The sequence below is a fragment of the Myotis yumanensis genome, unplaced genomic scaffold, assembly GCF_028538775.1.
Source record: "Myotis yumanensis isolate MYYU_CA2020_CCGP unplaced genomic scaffold, mMyoYum1.0.hap1 SCAF_1, whole genome shotgun sequence".
Classification (NCBI taxonomy): domain Eukaryota; kingdom Metazoa; phylum Chordata; class Mammalia; order Chiroptera; family Vespertilionidae; genus Myotis; species Myotis yumanensis.
This window is the reverse complement of record NW_027223752.1, coordinates 95,179,762-95,198,589: the sequence shown is the minus strand read 5'-3', so window position 1 is coordinate 95,198,589 and position 18,828 is coordinate 95,179,762. Positions and strand designations below refer to the sequence as shown.

Genomic DNA, 18,828 nt, shown 5'->3' with positions numbered 1-18,828 from the left:
TTTTCTAAATGAGATTGTGTGAACATTCTTTGAGGCCATTTTGTTTGCTAAATGCCATGTTTCAAGTTGTCTTATAGAGAAATTCAGGTTAAGTCCTACAGATGCTGGACAAAGGTAACCAAGGAAATTTTATATGAACTTGAAGACTTTATCTAATAACAGCTGTAAATGAAGGTCACACATATTTATTTAATTTCTAGTATAGATTTATTACCATCTCACTATCATCTTCAGAGTTGGCCTCTTAAATAACAGAGAATGGGAAGAATAGAATGCATTATAAAGGCTATAGAGGTAACAACAGATGTTAATAAGATGCCAAATAATATTTTTAAAAAATGAAGAATTCTGAAGTTCAAGTTCATTTAGTATGTCATGGTTACTTAAGAGTAAAATCAGGAGTTAGTGTCTGATTTGTACCTGTTGTTTAAAAAGATACTTTAACTTCTATGTATGATCATTTTGTTACTTTTCAAAAGCACTAAATTCCTGTTCAATTGAAAACATTTCCAAAACAAACCAATTGGTCATTTCATGGATATTTATACATTTGTTTATGAATCAATTATTGTTAATTACTTGTATGTGTTTCTTTTCATTATGTTAATTCTGTGTATCATTACACTTTTTGTTTTGCTTGGCTGTATTTTAGTATCTAGTTGGCTTGTTATATTGATACCAAAACAAATATTTGGCACATGTTTGAAGTGGAGTATAACTCAGAATGAATTTTAAATGGTTTCTTGTGAAGCCAGGAAAACTGTTGCAACACTAGACACATAAAAATATATTTACTCAGCTAATACATGTTAATATTCATTGCTTGGGTAAGAAAAAATTACTAAAAAATATGTACTTATATATTTTATATATTTACTAGTATATGTTTATATATAGGTAACAATTACAGAAAAGCTGCTGCATTAATAGGAATCAATAAACTAATCAGTTTATTTCTCTCTACTTTTTGCTAAAGAGAATATTGAGAGAAAAATGACAAGAATGGAGAAGGGAAGCAAGACATACATATACTATACTTAAAATATATTCTCCAAGATCATATTTCATTGTTTAGGTTATAACATTTTACTCTTTTCTCCTTCACAAGTTTTATTTCCTTACCATTCTCAACAGTCACTTCCATACTCACTCAAGAATAATAGTAATTACATCAAGAAAATAGCAATTGATACTATCTTATTTACTGTTTTCATCCTGAAATGTATAAACTATTAGTTTAAGTTCTTTTTCTGCTGGATTGGATTTAATTAATAACTTGGATCATTCCATTTTTCTATAAAAACCACAATGTAACCCTGAGGATAAAAAGAACTCATATTAAGAAAAGAAGAGAGCAATAGCCATACACTGAAAGGGGTGGTGCTGGTTAAAAGCACTAAAAGCAGAAATATTTCCAGTTCACTCTTCTTTAGCTTTTTCTAGAGGAACAAATCCAAACAGTGTTATGACTTATGTTTCTTTCTTTCACTTTACAGATGCTGAAAACTTTCATTTCAGGTTTCTATCTCCTAGAAGTGGGGTGAAAAAAAGCTGGTTATTATTCCTAAACCCATTGAAATTGCATTTGTGGCATCAAAATGGATTTTTTTTTTTTTAGAGCAGGATGTTGGGTTGATAGTAAAGCAGCTGCTCTGCAACAAACGAAAGCAAAAATTAATAAGAGACCTTAGCAAAAGAAAGACTATTGGTTTTGCACACCCAGAGCAAATTGGCTGGATTTAGAAGAGCACACTTTGATCTTTTCCAGACTAATTACTGCTCTGTGGTTTGACTGTTTTGTGCATTATTTGCCCTTCATACAAAACCGAAACTGCTATGGTACACAGCTGTAATACAAATGAAAATCTGACATTCAGTAAACAAAGCATGGCAAGGGTCATTCTTTCAGCACAATAAATGCATAATACAATTTTAGAATGCCTTTTGTATAAAAAAATGACACAATTTAAGGCAGTTTTGAACTCAGAGTAGGCAGTCAAGGCTGTTTGTAAAGGATAGAGAAATTGCTCCCAATTCTGACCTATAAATATAGATTGAAAACAGTGTATTCCAACATTGCAGAAATGCTGAGGAATTTATATATTTACAGAAATAAATGTGTCCATTTTTAGAAGATGGTTTTTCATTTGTCTATGAGGTTAATTGGGAGCAGATTTCTTAAGCAGCTGTTTGCAGTAGCAATAATGATGTTTATTCACCAATATGATTCTGTATTGGCTTCTGGGAAAGAACTCAGATTTTTTTATATGTAGACTTTATATTAAAGTATTTAATGCTATATTTACTTTTCAGTAAATATAATGAATTCAATAATAACACTTTCAGCAAATACCAATTAAATCATTTTAGTTTATATTATTTATAGACCACCATAATTATTAAAGCATAAATCTCTTTCTGCATAAAAATATATATTTAGATTATAAATGGGTCATCCTTCTAAAGGGAATCCTTTTAAATAGTTTGTATTTAAACATGGTTTTGACAATCTCTCTAACATTTTGTACAATAAGTTATCATCGTATGACTAACAACTGGAAAGCATTTATCTGATAATACTTGACCCAGTTTGTATTTAACCAGCTTAACCTTTAGAACTATATAAACTTTACCCAATTTTTTTTCAAACACACATTTATGCAACTTCAAATATACCTGCCTTTTAAAGTCAAAGGACTTAGCAATTTTACTGTTTAATGCTGAAATATTTTAAATAAAGAGAAATATTTGATTAAAGAAGCAATCTATTAAAAACATTTCTTGCTTGGCTGGACAGAAAACATCATTCTTTTATGCTTTATTTCTATCTCAAACTTTTGAAAATAAATGGTTCAGATAATATGGATGATATAACTCATTTAATTAATCATTCTTTAAAAACGGAAAAAATATTTATAAAGGATTGATTGATAGCCAACTATCATAACCAAGGCAGTACACCATGGATGTTAAAAATTGGAAATATTGAACTCTTTTATTCAATCATTTAAGAATACCACACATTAGATGTTGAGCAAGCTTTCTCTTGGTCATTTTTTATTGCTATATTAATTGCTATATGAATTATATAAATTTTATGACCTTCAGTGCCTCCACATTTTGCTTTCAAAACTTAGCTGGATACATCCTTCATATGCACACAAAGCTGTTTTCTAAATGCCTGTTTTTGTCTGGCTCATTTGCCTTTACCTAACAGAACAGCTCTCCTGGGGGCGATGGTGGTGGTGTGGGGAAAGGGACGAAGAGTAGTTACCTATTCACAGAAAGAGACTTGAGAGTTCAGCACAATACAATTTCACAATATGTTTAGAAGAGGCCCAGTGCTGCGGTGCTAAGCACCATGTAGGAAGGTAGATAAATACATAGAGATAGAACCATAGACCTCAGCCAAGTGGATTGAAGAATAGCAGAGAATCTATAATGCTTTCTACTTCAGTAGCAATCAAACCCAACCTCTGCAAACTAATCAGCCTGCAAAACACTAATAGAGATAAGAGAATATTGATTCCTGGAGAGCTCACCTATATTTTATTTTCCCCTTAAAAATAATCACAGAATGCTATTCTAAAATGTAAAGATTTTTCCTCCACAACATATAAAACAGACTAGTTCCTTTTTGCTAATATTCTAGGATTGTCTCAGAATGACTGCATACAGTACCTTTGTTTTCATTTTAGGGAGAAAATTAATAAATAAAACTAAAAGCATTATTTGCCATGCATTCTTTTCCTCAGGAATGTTAAGAGTCTTGGGGTTATATATGACTCCATTTAGTGTGCTTTGTTTTCTATGACCATTGATTTTTTTAATGTTCCTTTCCATTTACTTTTGTCCTAAGTCATGCCTTCAGATTTGGAAACTATCTCCAAAAGAAGAAGAAAAACTTTTACTGTTCCCTTTCCAAAGTAAGTTTTCTTATTAAACACCAAATTAAAGTCCCCCTTCTAACTTACCTTATCAAAAATTAAAAAGAAATAACGTTCATCAAGGTAGAACTTTTTAGAACAAAAATTGAAATTCTGAAAACAGAAATTAGATTTTATTTAGTGGTAGAAACTGCTTTCCATAATGTTTTCTTAATTATCCTGTAAAATAATAAAGAATTCTTTTGTGTGCTGTACAACCAATTATAGCCTTGAGATTGAAAGACTTTTTGAATCTCCTCAAATGGTTAATGTTTCAAATTTGTGCTTTGGGGTTATTATAGTCACAAGTTCTGTTTTAAATTAAACAGTTAATTACAAGGAAGCCATTCATAAATAGCAACGCGCATAAATCAGAATGAATAGCAGGGGCTCTGCATATGTCCCCTTTGCCCATAAGACTCTTAGAACAATTTTTTATCCCAGGAGAAAGCTGAAATTTGTCCAGTAGCAACTCAGACATCTTTGCTGAATGTGCAAATTGGCACCACTATCACCAGCACGCTTTGGTGTGAGAGACTGGCAGCACTTGTTTCTGCCTCTAGAAATACCCCCTACAGCAAAGTGTTCTCATAGGTCATTCGGAGACTACTACCAACATTACCCCATTTCCTTCAGGCAAGAACCTAACTTCATCCAGTCCAAGAAAGAAAAAAAATTCTCAACCTTTGAGTGAAATGTGAGTGCTTTCAGGAAATCTCATAAAAAAAATTTTTTTTACTCAACATATAAGGCTTTTAACTGCTCCCCAAACCATTTTTCATCTCCTTAAGGTTGGAGGTTACAGGGTACTTTTTAAAATGGATTTAACACTTGCTGATGAGTAAGAAAATTAAAGACATAAGTGGCCAAGACTGGATGGCAGGGCCACTACCAAAGACTTCACACAACCACTGTTCCGATGCCTGCTTTCATTTCTGTGCATTCAAATGCTTACAAACAAGATTTGACATTTTTCAGAATTCAACTGTAGCCAGAGCAGAAGATGGCACATTCTGAGCATTCCATCATCGAGCGAGGGCTAGTTATAGAGCTGATGGCCCTCTCACCTTACGAAAGTTATTTCACATTTCTCTTCCCCATTCATAAAGTAAGGATCAAAATTAGCTTTGTGGGAGAAAGCCTGACAAACGTGAATAAATAAAATCATCTTTAAATGGTTTGAAGTCAGGTACAATTTGAGTTAAAAAAATAATACCTTGAACACGTTTTGATCTGACATCAAAGCCATGGGAATGAAATCAGCTGCTTTTCACCTGAACAAATCCAGTAGCAATCATGCTTATTAAATACTTGCACATGGTTCTGTGATAAAAGTTGTACTGTCATCCAGAAGCTAATTATCTCAAATGAGGAGACTGCAGATAAAAGTACTTCATAAAGTATTAAGTACTACACTTGCAATAACAATAGTAATAGGTATTAAGTGCTTACCCTGTACCAGACAGTATGTTTTCTACAAAGGTTTATTTAAACTTTCCAGCAACCATAGGAGATAGATGCTATTTTTGCTATTTATAAGTGATAAACCTGAGATTGAGAGATACTAAGATACTTGCTTGTTCCACACAGCAAAAAGGAGAAACCAGGAAAAAGAAGCCAAGGGCTGTCTAACTTCCAAAGGATTGTGATGGCAGTAATGTTGACCTTTTCCCCCTATTAGAATATGCTGGGTTTGTCATGAATGACAATTTTTTTTTAATTTATTGGGATTACACTGATTAATAAAATTATGTAGGTTTAAGGTATATAATTCTATAATACATCATCTGTATTGTATGTATTACATTATATGTTCACCATCCTAAGTCATGTCTCTTTGTTTTTTAAATATATTTTATTGGTTTTTTACAGAGAGGAAGGGAGAGGGATAGAGAGTTAGAAACATCGATAAGAGAGAAACATCGGTCAGCTGCCTCCTGCACACTCCCTACTGGGGATGTGCCCACAACCAAGGTACATGCCTTTGACAGGAATTGAACCTGGGACCCTTGAGTCCGCAGGCCAACGCTCTATCCATTGAGCCAAACCGGTTAGGGCAGTCATATCTCTTTGCATCATCACTTATTTCCCCTTTACTCTATCCTGCCTCCCTCCACCCCCATTTTCCTCTGGTAATGAATATACTGTTGTCTATCTAGGTGGGTTTTTTTGTGGGTTTTTTGTTTTGTTTTGTTTTGCTTAATCCCTTCACCCTTTTCACTTTAGCAAGTGATACATTCATAAAACATTTGCACATAAATATTTTTTCTCTTTTAAAAATATTTTTCTCTTCACATTGCTTTTTTAAAAATATCTTTATTGTTGAGAGCATTACAGATGTTCTCCTCTCTTTTTCCCCCCCATTGCTCCCTTCCACCTGGTTCCCACCCTGCCCCACACCTTCACCACCTTATTGTCTGTATCCATAGGTAAAGCATATATACATGTAAGATCTTTGGTTAATCTCTTCCTGCCCCCTCCTTCCCCCTTCCCTCTGAGATTCATCAGTCTGTTCTGTGTTTCCATGCCTCTGATTCTATTTTATTCACTAGTTTATTTGTTCATTAGATTCCTTGTTCATTTATTTTTATTTTTAGATTCAATTGTTGATAGATATGTATTTATTGCCATTTTATTTTCATATTTTTTATTTCTTCTTCTTCTTCTTCTCCTCCTCCTCCTCCTCCTCCTCCTTCTTAAAGAATACTCTCAACATTTCATGTAATACTGGTTTGGTGGTGATGAGCTCCTTTAGCTTTTTCTTGTCTGTGAAGCTCTTTATCTGACCTTCAATTCTAAATGAGAGCTTTGCCCCTAGCCAGTTTGGCTCAGTGGATGCAGTGTCAGACTGTAGACTGAAGGGTCCCGGGTTTGATTCTGGCCAAGGGCACATGCCTAGGTTGAAGGCTCCATCCCCACTGGGGGGCGTGCAGGAGGCAGCCAGTTCTCTCTCCTCATTGATGTTTCTCTCTCTCTCTCCCTGTCCCTTCCTCTCTAAAATCAATAAAAATATATACTTTTTAAAAAATAAATGACAGAATCCTGCTTGGTCCTGAGGCAGCCATTTAGCCTGCCGCCTGCCTGTCTGTCCCCAGAGCTGAGCTATGGAGAGAGCAAGTTTGATCCAGAGGCCCAGTTAGCAGAGCAGGCCGAACGCTATGAGGACATGGCAGCCTTCCTGGAGAGTGCTGTGGAGAAGGGGAGGAGCTCTCCTGGGAAGAGCGAAACCTGCTGTCCGTGGCCTACAAGAACGTAGTGGGTGGCCAGAGGGCTGCCTGGAGGGTCCTGTCCAGTATGGAACAGAAAGGCCAGGAGGAGGGCTCGGAGGAGAAGGGCCCAGCGGTGAGAGAGAACCTGCAGAAGGTGGAGACTGAGCTCCCGGGGGGCGGGGGGGGGGGGGGGGGGGTAGTGCAACACCATGTTTGGCCTGCTGGACTCTCACCTCATCAAGGAGGCCGGTGACGCCGAAAGCCGATCTTCTACCTGAAAATGAAGGGCGACTACTACCGCTATCTGGCCGAGGTGGCCACCGGCGATGACAAGAAGCGATCATCCACTCTGCCCAGCAGCCTACCAGGAGGCCATGGACATCAGCAAGAATGAGATGCTGCCCACCAATCCCATCCGCCTGGGCTTGGCCCTGAACCTTTCCGTTTTCCACTATGAGATCGCAAATAGCACTGAGGAGGCCATCTCACCGGCCCAGACCGCCTTCGATGAGGCCATGGCTGACCTGCACACGCTCAGTGAGGACTCCTACAAAGACAGCACCCTCATCCTGCAGCTGCTGTGAGACAACCTGACTCTGTGGACGGCCGACAACGCTGGGGACGGGGGCGAGGCACCCGAGGGGCCCCAGAGCTGAGCAACGCTGCTACCCTCCCTGCCCTGCCCTGCCCGCTCCAGCCCCACCCACCCCCAGCAGAGAGGACTAGAATGGGGTGGGAGGCCCGACCCTCTCCCCGAATGCTCTGCCCCAGCTCAGAGAGGCTTCATGGAGAGGGACCAGCAGAGCTGAGGCCCCCTGAGGCCATTGGATCCCACTCTTCCTGCAGCTGTCGGGTTCTCCTAACCACTGGTCATTCCACCCAGCCCTGCTCTGCGCCCCCTCCAGACCCTACCCGAGAAATGGCGACTTCTGCCTCCCGAGCACCGCCCCTTGACTCCCTCCATCCCCTGCTGCCTCTGGATCTCAGGAATTGAGGAGTTTCCCACCCAGTGGCTGAGAACTGGACCCTATGGCAGAGGCTGGAGATGAGAGTGAGGTGTGTGTGTGTGTGTGTGTGAGAGAGAGAGAGAGAGAGAGACCAGAAAGAGAGGGAAGCTGGGTGTGACCATGTTTCCTCTCAATAAAGTTCCCCTGTGACAATAAATAAATAAATAAGAGCTTTGCTGGGTAGAATAATCTTGGCTGTAGGTCCTTGCTATTCATCACTTTGAGTGTTTCTTGCCACTCCTTTCTGGCCGCAAAGTTTCAGTTGAGAAATCAGCCAACAGTCAAATTGTATAGGCACTACCTTGTAGGTAACTAACTGCTTTTCTCTTGATGCTTCTAAGATTCTCTCTGTCTTTTGACCCTGGGCATTTTAATTATGATGTATAGGTGTGGGCCTCTTTGATTTCTTGTTTAGGACTCTGTGCTTCTTGGACTAGTGGGTCTTTTTCCTTTACCCAGGTAGGGTAAAGTTTTCAGTCATTGTTTCTTCAAATAGTTTCTCGATCCCGTGTTCTCTCTCCTCTTTCTGGTCCCTCTATGATGCGGATGTTGTTACGCTTCATGTTATCCCAAAGGTCCCTTACACTACCTTTATTTCTTGTAATTCTTTTTTCTATGTGCTGCTCTGATTGGGTATTTTCTTCTACCTGGTTTCTAAATTGCTCATTTAATCTTCTGCTTTATCTAACCTTATGCTTATCCTTCCAGTGTATTCCTCATTTCAGATATTGTATTCTAATTGGTTCTTTTATATGGTTTCTATGTCCTTTTTTATGTTTACTATCTCTTTGGTTAAGTTCTCATTGATTTCATCCATTCTTCCCTTAATTTCCTTGAGCATCCTTATAACAATTGTAAATTGCTTGCCTCCATTTCACTTAGCTCTTTTTCTGGAGATTTATCCTGCTCTTTCATTTGGGGAATGTTTCTTTGTCTTCTTATTTTGACTACCTTTTTCTATTTTTTTCTCTGTGTTACATCTTCTATGACTCCCAGTCTTGGTACGGTGGCCTTACATAGTGGGTGTCCTGTGGGACTCCATGGTGCAGTCTCCTTGACCACCTCTGCTAAGTGCTCTAGGGATGTCCCCTGTGTGGGTTATGTGGGCCCTCTTATTGTAATTCAGACTTGATTGGACCATTCATGAGTGAGATGAACCTCAGACTGCCTAACTTATGATCAATCCCAACCATAGTGTACAAGCTACTGTGCATATGCTGAACATACAAAACAGAATTCACCTCAGCAGGATCTGGTGCCTGCCAAGATCTCTCTTTGGATATGCCACTTGTGAAGCTAATTGGACCTTACTCTGATGTCTGCAGCTGGCCACTGGGTGTGCTGGTTCTGGGGACTCTTGTGAGAGACTCTACACAGTCAATGTCAGACACTGCCTGTGACTCACCCTGGGCAAACTATTTGGAGCTACAAAATGATCCACAGTTTGTGACTGCCTCTTCTGGGCCTGATTATGCATGAGAAGGGTTCCCTAAGCTACACAACTCAGTCACTGACACCCCTTGAATCTGCCCAGACCTCTACACCCAGCCCAGGCCATTGACTCCTTACCAGGGCGGAAGCTGTGCAGGATGGGTCAACATGGAGGCCAGGGGGTGGGGCAGTTGCTGTTCCGCAAGCTGATGCTACATGGAGGGGGATGCTCCACCCAAGAAAGACAGTGTCTGTAGTGCAGTAGGGTGACTCAGCACAGGGGTCCCAGCAGTTGAACCCTCAGCTCTCTCCCTAGAGCCACAAACCAGTCTCCTTCCCAGGTGTCTAGTCTGCTCCACCCTCTTTCGGCTGGAGCCCAGGGTAAGTGGCTATGAAAGAGATTTTGTGCATTGGTCCTTTAAGTGGTGCCTGAGTTTCTAGCAGACTCCTATCTCTCCCTGGCAGACAGAAACCCCACTGATTGTCACAGCCAAATGTCATGTGGGTGTCTCTTCCAGGCTCTGGTGCTCTGGGCTTGGGATCTGCTTATCAGAGGAAACCTTCACACATACACATACACACACACACACACACACACACATACACACACACACACACACACACACACCGCACCCTATGGCTGAGATATCCCTCTGGAACTTCAGCCCCGGCCCCTGGTAGGGGGGGCAGCCCTTCTTGCGTTTCCACACTTCCTACCTGTAATGTGGCTTCTTCTGTAAATTCTTAAGTCTAAATCCTATAAGACTCCTCTTCAGCTAGTGTTCAGTTGGTTATTCAGATTGATTGCTTTATGTATTAGTTGTACTTCAGTTTGGTCCTGGGAGGAGGTGGGTGTAGCTTCCACCTACTCCACTGCCATCTTGGATCTCTGACTGACAATTTATACTCTGAAAATGCACATGTTGTTATGAATTAGAAAGTTGAAACATGGCACATCCTATCTAATAAAAAAGTAATATGCAAATTGACCATCACTCGAACACACAAGATGGCCGCCCCCATGTGGACACAAGATGGCCTGCAGGGGAGGGCAGTTGGGAGAGACCAGGCCTGAAAGGGAGGGCAGTTGGGGGCAATCATGCCTGCAGGGGAGGGGCAGTTGGGTGACTTGGCCGGCAGAGGAAGACAGTTGGGGGGATCAGGCTTTCAGGGGAAGGCAGTTGGGGGGGACCTGGCCTACAAGGGAGGCCAGATAGGGGGGGGCGGGCCTTCAGGGGAAGGCAGTTGAGAGGGACTAGGCCTGCAGGGGAGGGCAGTTGGGAAGGACAAGGCCTGCAGGAGAGGGCAGTTAGGGGAAACCAGACCTGCAGGGGAGGACAGTTAGGGGTGACCAGGATGGCAGGAGAGGGCAGTTAGGGGCAACCAGGCCTGCAGGGGAGGGCAGTTGGGGGTGACCAGGCCTGAAGGGGAGGACAGTTAGGGGTGACCAGGCCAGCAGGGGAGGGCAGTTAGGTGTCGATCAGGCTGTCAGGGGAGTAGTTAGGGGGTGATCAGGCTGGAAGGCAGAAGCAGTTAGGGGCAATCAGTCAGGCAGGCAAGCTAGCGGTTGGGAGCCAGCAGTCCCAGATTGTGAGAGGGATGTCCAACTGCCCTCGAGGGTCCCAGATTACAGAGGGTGCAGGCTGGGCTGAGGGACACACACACACACACACACACACCCGTGCATGAATTTTGTGCACTGGGCCTCTAGTTATATTCATAAAAGGCTTTTTCTAAATTGCTCTTCTTGTACAGTATTTATTTGTATAAGAAAGAATAAATATTATAAACTTGAAATATAAATTGTGGTGAATAAGTATTTGGAACTGATTTTTTTTTTTGTAACAAAAAAAAAATGTTTTAAAAGTCAGAAGTACCCTTAAATGGTTGAGCTTATGTTTTTATCTCTTTAACTTTTAGAATAAATTAAAATACTTTGTTTCACCATCTACTGACATTTTTCTGTTTTTCTCCAGAAGAAATTGCTTAACACCCTGGCCAGTGTGGCTCAGTTTGTTGAGCATCATCCCGTGCACCAAGAGGTTGCCTTGGGGATTCCCAGTCAGGGTACATGCATGGATTGTGGACTCAATCTCCAGCAGAGGGCATGCAGGAGGCAGCCAGTTGATGTTTCTCTCTCTAAAAAAAAAAAATCAAAAAAATATTTAAAAAGGAAAGAAAGAAAGAAAGAAAGAAAGAAAAAAAGAAAGGAAGAAAGAGAGAGAAATTGCTTAAGTTCTTACTTTGTTGTTCATATGAGTATAAAAGTGCTATATACACAAACAATCACTGTTGTTTAGATTTTTAAATATTTAATTAGATTAGATTAAATTAGATTTTTAAATATTTAATATTAACCTCTATGGCATCAGAGAATATTGGTGACAGTGGCACTGTAATCAAATGCTGTTATATATGCAAGTAAATACATAATTGCCAATTATACATATGATTTTTTATATTTTTTTATTTTTTGAAATTTGTTGTTTATCAGGAATGACTGAAATAAAAAATATAATTGAGTCCCATCATCATCATGGAAATGGCTTTAGGAGAAAACTGGTCAGATGAATATTATTGCTTCCCATTTTCAATCAGTAAATAGTTGCTATTAATAAATAGATATGTTACATAATACAACATACCTGTTCATGGGGGTGGGAGGAGGAAAGACTAGGAAACAATTCATGTGACCTTCTTGATTGCATCATACAAGACAAGCACAAAAGCACCACCCATGCCTCTGAGAACATGGGACCATGAACCCTTGAAAAAAGCTTTGCCTCCTTCATCATGCGCAATCTACCTCCAGCAACTGAGTATGATTCTGTATATAATATCAGTTCCTTTGTGCCCTGACTGCATCAACAAGGATCAGTGTCAAATAAATCAGAAATCAACCCAGCCACCACTGTGAGGGACTGTGCCATCATGCAGCTGACAAAGATGTGAGTGTTCTTGGGATCTGGAAGCATTCCCTTAGCAGTGTCATGGGTACGAAGTAGGTAGCTTGGTAGATGATAATACCCTGGCCAGACATATTAAAGCCTTGGGACAGACCCTTAATCCCATCAAGTTTGTACATACTAACCAGGCAATACCGAGGCCTTTGGCTTTCCCTTCAGTTCCAGCTTTGCCCACAACAGCTGCTAGATGGGTATGTTCAAATCAAGACCATACACAAAACACAATGAGCAGTAACACCTGATGCCAGATTTCCTGCAAAGTAGTGGCAGAATGAGGTTCTCTTGTCCACCCCACCCAGGAAGGTCTGCTTGTATTTATCTTTGAAAACAAAGTTGAGAGACTGGGTGAGAAAGTATCTGATGACATTGGCCAGATTACCATGCCAGAAGGAGAGGACTCCCTCTCCTTGTGGATATGAACCACGCAGTCTATATTGCTTATCTGCAGTGACTTGCTTACTGCCATGTTGCATTTGCAGCAGCAGCTTGACTCACCCAATGGACGCTACTGCCATCTGGGAGATGGCCATGGCCACTCCACCTACTGGGAAGTCCTTGGCAAACAACACAGCATCATCTGTATGTAGAAAGGAGAGAAGAGACAAGTGATTCTGGGACTGGGCTCCTAATTGGCCAGGACTTCAGGGTTCAAGGGTCATATGAATTTTTTAATCTGGATACTTCCTAGTATCAAAAATAACACACCCATAAATAAAATAGCATTTTATGAAATCATTTTGGTTAAAAATTTATGAAAATAATATTTTTTAATTTTAAATCTTTATTGTTGAAAGTATTATATATGTCCCCTTTCTTTCCCCATTGACTTCTAGACCACCCCCACTCCGAGCCCCAGGCCTTCACCACACTATTGTCTGTGTCCATGGTTATGTATATATGCATACAAGTTCTTTAGTTGATCTTTTCCCACACACCCAGCCTCCCCTGCCTTCCCATCCCTTTCTCTGAGGTTCAACAATCTGTCTATGGATCTATTCTGTTCATCAGTTTATTTTGTTCATTAGATTCCACATATTTGTGAGATCATGTGATACTTATCTTTCTCTGACTGGCTTATTTCACTTAGCATAATACTCTCCAGGTCCATCCATGAAGTTGCAAATGGTAAGAGTTCTTTCATTTTACAGATGCATCGTATTCTATTGTGTAAATGTACCACGGCTTTTTTATCCACTCATAAGCTGATGGGCACTTAGGCTGTTTCCAAATCTTAGCTATTGTAAATTGTGCTGCTATGAACATAGGGGTGCATATATCCTTTCTGATTGGCATTTCCGATTTCTTAGGATATATTCCTAGAAGTGGGATCACTGGGTCAAATGGCAGTCCCATTTTTTAATTTTTTGAGGAAACTCCATACTGTTTTTCATAATGGCTGCACCCCACCAGCAGTGTACTAGGGTTCCCTTTTCTTCACATCCTCCCCAGCATTTGTCATTTGTTGATTTATTGATGGTAGCCATTCTGACAGGTGTGAGGTGATATCTCATTGTTGTTTTGATTTACATCTCTCAGATGATTAGTGATATGTCTCTTGGCCATCTGTATGTCCCCTTTGGAGAAGTGTCTCTTTACGTCCTTTGCCCATTTTTTTTAATTGGATTGTTTGTCTTCCTTTTGTTAAGTTTATGAGTTCCTTATCTATTTTGGATATTCAACCTTTATCAGATATGCCATTGCCAAATATGTTCTCCCATACAGTGGGCTCCCTATTCATTTTGTTGATGGTTACTTTTGCTGTGCAGAAGTTTTTTCTTTTGAGGTAGTCCCATATGTTTATTTTTTCCTTAGTTTTCTTTGCCGTAGCTGTACCCATAAACATATTGCTACAAGAGATGTCTGAGATTTTGCTGCCTATGGTTTATTCTAAGATTTTTATGGTTTTATGACTTACATTTAAGTCTTTTATCCAATCTGAGTTTATTCTTTTGTATGGTATAAGTTGGTAGTCTAGTTTCAGTTTTTTGCATGTATCTATCCAATTTCCCAACACCATTTATTGAAGAGACTATCTTGACTCCATTGTATGTTCTTGCCTCTTATATAAAATACTAGAGGTCGGATGCACAAAGACTCGTGCAAGAATGGGCCTTCCTTCCCCTGGCTGCCAGCACCACCTTCGCTCTGGAGCCGCCTTTCCACCTTCCCATGCTGCCCAGAGGCCCAGAGAGGCTGGGGCGGTGCGGGATGCCTGCGTAGTTGCCATGGTGTCCCGTCCCACACCCGGCCATTTGGTGCCTGCATATGCAAATTAACCCACCATCTTTGTTGGGTTAATTTGCATACTCACTCCTGATTGCCTGGTGGGCATTGCGAAGGCACAGTCAATTTGCATCTTTCTCTTTTATTAGTGTAGATTATTTGAGCATAATAGTTTGGGTGGACTTCTGGGGTATCTGTTCTGTTCCATTGATCTATATCAGTGATGGCGAACTTATGACACGTGTGTCAGAGGTGACACGCGAACTCATTTTTTTGGTTGATTTTTCTTTGTTAAATGGCATTTAAATATATAAAATAAATATCAAAAATATAAATCTTTGTTTTACTATGGTTTCAAATATCAAAAAATTTCTATATGTGACATGGCATCAGAGTTAAGTTAGGGTTTTTCAAAATGCTGATACATCGAGCTCAAAAGGGTCGCCATCACTGATCTATATGCTTGTTCTTATGCCAGTACCATGCTGTTTTGAGCACAGAAACTTTGTACTATAACTTGGTATCTGATATTGTGATGCCTCTAACTTTGTTTGTTTTTTTCTTAAGATTGCTGCAGCTATTTTGGGGTCTTTTTTGGTTCCATATAAAATTTTGGAGTATTTGTTCTAGATCTGAGAGATATGCTGTTGGTATTTTACTAGGGATTGCATTGAATCTATAGATTGCATTGGGTAGTATGGACATTTTAATTATGTTGATTCTACCAATCCATGAACATAATATATTCTTCCACTTGTTTATATCTTCCTCTATATTTTTTCCCAATAGTTCCAATTTTTTCCTGTAGTTTTCTGAGTACAGGTCTTTTACCTCTGTGGTTAAGTTTATTCCTAAGTATCTTAGTTTTTATGTTGCAGTGGTAAATGGGATTGTTCTTTTAGTTTCTGAGAGTTCATTGTTAGTGTATAAAAATGCCATAGATTCTGTATGTTAATTTTGTATCCTGCTACATTATTGAATTCATTTATTAAATCTAGTAATATTTTGGTGGAGACTTTAAGGTTTTCTATGTACAATATCAGGTCATCTGTGAATAATGACAGTTTTATTTCCTCCTTTCCAATGTGAATGCTTTTGTTTCTTCTTCATATCTGATTGTTATGGCTAGAACATCCAGTACTATGTTGATCAAGAATGGTGAAAGCAAACATCCCTGTCTTGCTCCTGTTATTAGGGGAAATGGTTTTAGTTTTTGCCCATTGAGTGTGATGTTGGCTGTAGGTTTATCATATATGTCTTTTATTATGTTGAGGTATCATCCCTCTATTCTCACTTTTCATCAAAAAAGGGTGTTGGATTTTGTGAAATGCTTTTTCTGCATAGATTGATATGATCATGTGGTTTTTGTCTTGCAATCTGTTTATGTGATGTATCACATTTATTGATTTGCGAATATTGTGCCAGCCTTGCATCCCCAGGATAAATCCCACTTGGTCATGGTATATGATCTTTTTAATGTATTGCTGGATCTGATTTGCTAATATTTTGAGGACTTTAGCATCTATGTTCATCAGGGATATTGGCCTGTAATTCTCTTTGTTGTCATATCTTTATCATATTTTGGAATTAGAGTTATGCTGGCCTCATAGAAAGAGCTTGGAAATGTTCCTTTCTCTTGAATTTTTTTGGAATAGTTTGAGGAGTATAGATGTTAGTTCTTCTTTGACTGTTTGTTAAAACTCCCCTGTGAAGCCATCTGGACCAGGGCTTTTGTTTGCTGGAAATTTTTATTACTGCTTCAATTTTATCAGTAGTTATTGGGCTATTCAGGTTTTCTGATTCTTCCTGATTCAGTTTTGGATGATTGTATTTTTCTAGAAATATGACCATTTCACTCAGGTTGCCCAGTTTGTTGGAATATAGTCATTCATAGTACTCTATGATTCTTTGTATTTCTAAGGATTCCACTGTAATTTAACCTCTTTCATTTCTGATTGTATTTATTTGGTTCCTCTTTCTGTTTCTTGATGAGTCTGGCTAGAGGTCCATAAATCTTGTTTATCTTTTCAAAGAATCAGCTCTTGGTTTTATTGATCTGTTGTATCGTTTTTTGTTTTGTTTTGTTTTGTTTGGATTTTTTTTAGTCTCTATGTCATTTATTTCTGCTCTGATCTTTATTATTTCCTTCTACATATGCTGGGCTTTTCTTATTGTGCTCTTTCTAATTATTTAAGTTGTAGGGTTAGATTACTTATGAAAAGTTTTTCTTGTTTTTTGAGGTAAGCCTGCAGTGCTATGAACTCTCAGGACTGCTTTCACTGTGTCCCATGAATTTTTAGTTGTTGTGTGTTCATTTTCATTTGTTTTCAGGATTTTTTAATCTCTTCTTTGATCTCTTTGGTAACACATTCATTGTTTAAGAGCATGCTATTTAGCTTTCATGTGTTTGATGTTTGTGAGTGTTTTTGTTATAGTTGATTTTAATTTCATGCCACTGTGATCTGAGATGTTTGATATGATGTCAATCTTCTTAAACTTGTAGAGACTTAGTTTGTGTCCTAACATGTGGTTTATCTTTGAAAATGTCCCATGTGAACTTGAGAAGAATGTATATTCTGTAGCTTTGGGTTGAAATGTTCTGAAAATGTCAAATAATTCCATCTGATCTAGTGTATCGCTTAGGATCACTGTTTCCTTGTTGATTTTTTTTGTTGAAGATCTATCCAGTGATGTAAGTGGGCTGTTAAAGTCCCCTACTATGATTATATTGTTGTCAATTTTTCCCTTGAAATCCTCCAGAAGTTATTTTAATATTTGGATGCTCCTCTATTGGGTGAATATATGTTTACCAGAGTTATGTTCTCTTGTTGTAGCAATTCTTTTAGTATTAGGAAGTTGCCTTAATTATCTCTTGTTATGGCCTTTACTTTGAAGTCTATTTTGTCACATATGAGTATTGCTATCCCAGCTGTTTTCATTTTAATTTGCCTGGAAAAATTTTTCCATCCCTTCACTTTCATTCTGTATGAGTCCTTTGTTTTGAAGTGGGTCTCTTGCAAACAGCATATGGGTCATGCTTTCTTATCCATTCAACTACACTATATCCTTGATTGGAGCATTTAATCCATTTACTTTTAAGGTTATTATTGATAGGTATTTATTTATTGCCATTCCTATTTTTTATTCCTGTGTTCTTCCCTTTCTCTCTATTCCTTCCTTTTACACCAGTCCCTTTGGCATTTCTTGCAGTGCTGGTTTGATGGTAATAAACTCTTTTAGCCTTTTTGGTCTGCAAAGATTTTTTTTTAACCTTCAATTTTGAATGATAGCCTTACTAGATAGAGTAGTCTTGGGTTCAATCCCTTGGTTTTCATTATCTTGTGTACTTCATGCCATTTCCTTCTGCCCTGGAGTGTCTCTATTGAGAAGTCAGCTAAAAGTTTAATGGGAACTCCCTTGTAGGTAACTTTCTGTCTCTTTCTTGCAGCCTTTAAGATTCTTTCTTTGTCTTTAATATTTGCCACTTTAATTAATATGTGCCTAGGTGTGAGTCTTTTGGGGTTCATCTTGATTGGGACTCTCTGAGTTTCCTGAACTTGAGTGACTTTTTCCTTTACCAGGTTAGGGAAATTTTCTGACATTATTTCTTCAAACAGGTTGCCTATCCCTTTCTCAGATTCTGCTATTTCTGGTATTCCTATAATGTGAATGTTGTTAGCATTCATGTTGTCCCAAAGCTCCCTTAGACTCTCCTCCCATTTTTTTTTTCATTTGCTGTTCTGAATGGGTGTTTTTTCTACCTTGTATTCTAATTGATTGATTCAGTCCTCTGTTTCTTCTATTCTACTGTTGAATCCTTCCAGGGTATTCTTTATTTCACCTATGCCATTCCTCATTTCCAATTGATTATTATTTATTGTTTCAAGCTCTCTTTTCATGTTGATGTAACTCTCATTAAGACCCTTATAATTCTCATTAAGTTGGTTGTAGTTCTCACTGAATTGTTTGAGCACCCTTATTACCACTACTCTGAATTCTTTATCTGACAAATTGTTTACTTCCATTTAATTTATTTCATTTTCTGGTGATCCTCCTTTTCTTTCAT

The 18,828-nt window shown here is 38.9% G+C and overlaps 2 pseudogenes; one reads left to right on the top strand and one right to left on the bottom strand.

The window, feature by feature from the left end:
• The first annotated feature begins 7,030 nt into the window (after positions 1-7,030).
• Positions 7,031-7,791, top strand: LOC139004305 (14-3-3 protein sigma-like; annotated as a pseudogene).
• Positions 7,792-12,258: 4,467 nt separating this feature from the next.
• On the bottom strand, positions 12,259-18,448 carry LOC139009689 (ADP/ATP translocase 2 pseudogene; annotated as a pseudogene).
• Between the last annotated feature and the right edge of the window lie 380 nt (positions 18,449-18,828).